The following is a 3600-nucleotide window of genomic DNA, read 5'->3' as shown; positions in this document are numbered from 1 at the left end:
TCCTGTCGTCCTCTGTACTTTGTTTTCCATGAGGATAGGGCTGAACTCCGTACACAGATGGCATTCCTTGATAAAAAGGTCTCTGCGTTCCACATAAACCAGCCTATTGTGGTGCCGGTGCTTCCAGATCTCTGGACGTCGTTAGAGCTCTCAGTATCTACGTGGATAAGACAGCATCTCTACGGAAAACAGATTCCCTGTTTGTCCGGTATGATGTCGCTCGTCCTGGTTGGCCGACTTCCAAACAGACTATTGCACGCTGGATCTGTCTGACCATCAGACAGGCTTATGTAGCCTCCTCCAAGGAACCTCCAGCTTCTATCACAGCGCATTCCACGCACTCAGTTAGTCCCTCGTGGGCAGCTGCCCGCTGGGTTTCCATGGTTCAACTTTGTGCGGCCTCTGCCTCGCAATATGGCCGTGCTGTTTTGCGGGGTTCTCAGCAATCTCCCGCCCGGGACGTCCCCACTGTCATGAAGCCTCCAGTGTCCCCTAGTGGATGAAGGAAAAAACAGGATTTTGATACTTACCGATAAATCCCTTTTCTCCGATTCCACAGGGGACACTAGACGCCCACCCGGCGCTGATCCTTCCTGCCATGGTTGGTTGTCATCCTACGTTATGACTGGTTGTTTTTCTTTTGTTCTACTGTTTTTTTAGAACCTTTTTACACATGTAATGTGGTGTTTTTGTCATTGTGTACTTGCTTCACCTCCTCTGCAGTTTCTTACTAGCTCTCCTCAGGCACAGTTTAACAGGATATAGAGGGGGAGGAGCTAGTCACATTTTCTGAATTTAAAGTCCCAGCTCCCGATTAGCACACATCCATACCCCACTGTCATGAAGCCTCCAGTGTCCCCTGTGGAATCTGAGAAAGGGATTTATCGGTAAGTACCAAAATCCTATTTTGATTCACATCTATGTTGTGTTTTTGGGACTAAGCCACACATTTCCGAGACAATTTTTGATTTGCTGGGTTAAGTATTAGTAAATGTACGGTCTAGCCCCAGAAACACATCGATATTGATTTTAATTTGATTAAAATCAACCTTTAGTAAATATACCCCTAAAGGCCCCTACATGATGTGTTCAACGATGCGTAACATGAGCAATTCTTCCACTGGCACTCCAGGACACGATGTGCAGCAAAATGATCCCCTTTTGGGCTTAGATTCCCCTTCTTATTCTGTTTTGCCTAGATCTATTGCAGGAGTACCCAAACCAACGCAGAAACTCATTTGACATATGCTGAATGCTGTCAAAAGCCGCATAGCGTTTTATTGGAAGTCTCCTTTACCTCCCTCTATCAATTCAATTGTAGAAGCTATTTGGTTCACTCATCAAATGGAGTTTATTTCTAGCATAATTGATAACAAAGTTGCTCTTTTCTCCTCTACCTGGTCCCCTTGGTTATTTCAAAATGCTCCACATCGCATGTCATATGGGCTATAATCATATTGCTCTCTTAATTTTATCTCTAGGAGCCATTGGCCCTCCTGTGTGGAAGTTTGTGTATTATAGTGATTATTGGCTTGGCTGTCTAATCGCCTTATTGACTCACTATTTATAATTGTTTCTTGTGATTTTATGTATGGTTCTGCTTCTTTGTGATTGTCATGTCTGGATGCAGTTTATTTTCTTCCCTCCTCTTCCCCCATCCCCTTTTTGCCTTCTGTCCTTTTTTTCTCCCCTCTCCATCCATGTATTCATCTGTTGTCGAAATTAAAAAAAAAAAAATTTGATACATAACAAAAAAGTTTATTAAAACATACATGCAAACACACATTCACACTCTCAATCACTCATACTCATCTTGTATCCTTGAAGCCAATCACGCCCACTTCTCCAAGTAAATAATCCACTGTTTCATGTAAAAGGCACTCCAACTTCCCAGTGATCCCTGGCCTGGGCTGACAAGCGGTCAGGGGCTGGGGGACCCGGTGAAAGGGTTTCCCTGGCTGTGGCATTACTCCCACGCTGTTTCTTTATTGATACTTTTATTCATATTTCTTTTTACATAGATGCATGGTCGGATCTCACTGATCCATCCCTGCATCTGTGTCTTTTATCACAGGTGCTTTCCGCATGGATCACACTGATCCGTGCGTGCATCTTTGTCGTCCATGACATCGTTCATCATGCATACACATGGAACGATGTGTGACAAAACATGAGACGGGTCGTGATCTTTCTGTTTGTTGAAAAGATCACCGACCACAACCAAAGACCAGCGGGAGAGCGCATTGGCATCATTATCGTGCGTACACACGGCACTTTTTAAACGATTTATTGTTCCAATTGGTCAAACGTCAATATAGTTTAAAAAAATCGTACAATGTTTAGGGGCCTTAAGTGTGTGGGGACTGCAGAATAGTATATGAAGAGGGGAAAATTCTTTGGCATTCCAAGTGTTAATCAGAAATGTAAAAAGTGCAAATGGATTGGATTTATAAATGAGTCCAACTATTAAAGAATAAAATCATTGAGCTACAGTAACCTTGTCTCTAAAGGTTAGTGATTGCCTTTAGCAAAAATGTTTACAAGGACAACTTTGCAGACCTTATGTAATGGTAAAGTCCATCATTTCTGGGGCTTGGGGTTGTGACTGTTCTCTCTGGGCACAGCTGTCCAGTTATAAAGCAGCCAGTTTTTCTGTTTTTATCCAGCGTTGTTGTTGTTGTTGTTGTTAAGGCCGCCCTCCTAAGTAGGGTGAAGAAAACAACCCTACTCAGGGTAGCGTTCCTCGGAACCCTGGAAGTTGCCCCACCTCCATCGGTATAAATAAATAGTTTTTGTAGCGCAGCTTTTTTAAGTTCAACCCCTTTTTACTTGTTTGTTCTTTAATTTGTATGTATAAAACCGAATTCTTTTGTAATGTTAATACAGATATTGGTTAATGTGTAGTACAGAATCTGATAAAGCACAATAATTTCTCTACATGTGATGGTTTTATTGGAAAAGGTTTAATGTGCTGTAGTTGGTATTGTAAAATGCGATGTTTTGCTACCAGCACCCTCCGCTTCACCTAATGACCCTGACTACAGAAAGAGGGCAATGGGTGTTGTTAAAGGGGTCGGAATTTGACAGCAGATGAAAACCACTTCGCCCAAGTAATATGCTTAAAAGGTTGTGTGATATAATTGCACAACTTTATTTAATTTTTTTTATAAACATTAGACTACTCTATGAATAATTTAAAGGGGCATATTCAATTGGGCACGAGGTTTAGTGAGGTAAAAAAAAGTGGTTGAAACCCTGTGCTGCAGAATTTTTTTTAAAAAATGCTACTTACCTGCCCGGGGTCTCTGGTAGTCCCCGCGGTTCCCGGTGGCCTCCCCTCCATCTTGTCACTGGGGAAGGGGGCTTCTGGGAGTCCTGGGGGCTGGTGGGAGATGTAGTTCTCCCAGCGCCCATTACGGGGGGGGGGCGCCATACTCACACTGGGGGGAGGGGGCACACACACACACCCACATTCATACACACACACACACTCATACACATTCATACACACACACACATTCATACACACCTACAAACACTAACAAACCAACTACATACTTACCACTGCTGCAGACCCGATGCTGGATGCGGAGGACAGTG

Source organism: Taudactylus pleione, unplaced genomic scaffold (assembly GCF_031769625.1).
Source record: "Taudactylus pleione unplaced genomic scaffold, aTauple2 ptg000181l, whole genome shotgun sequence".
In the NCBI taxonomy this organism is placed as follows: Eukaryota; Metazoa; Chordata; class Amphibia; order Anura; family Myobatrachidae; genus Taudactylus; species Taudactylus pleione.
The sequence above is the reverse complement of the archived record's forward strand: the minus strand, read 5'-3'. Positions refer to the sequence as shown.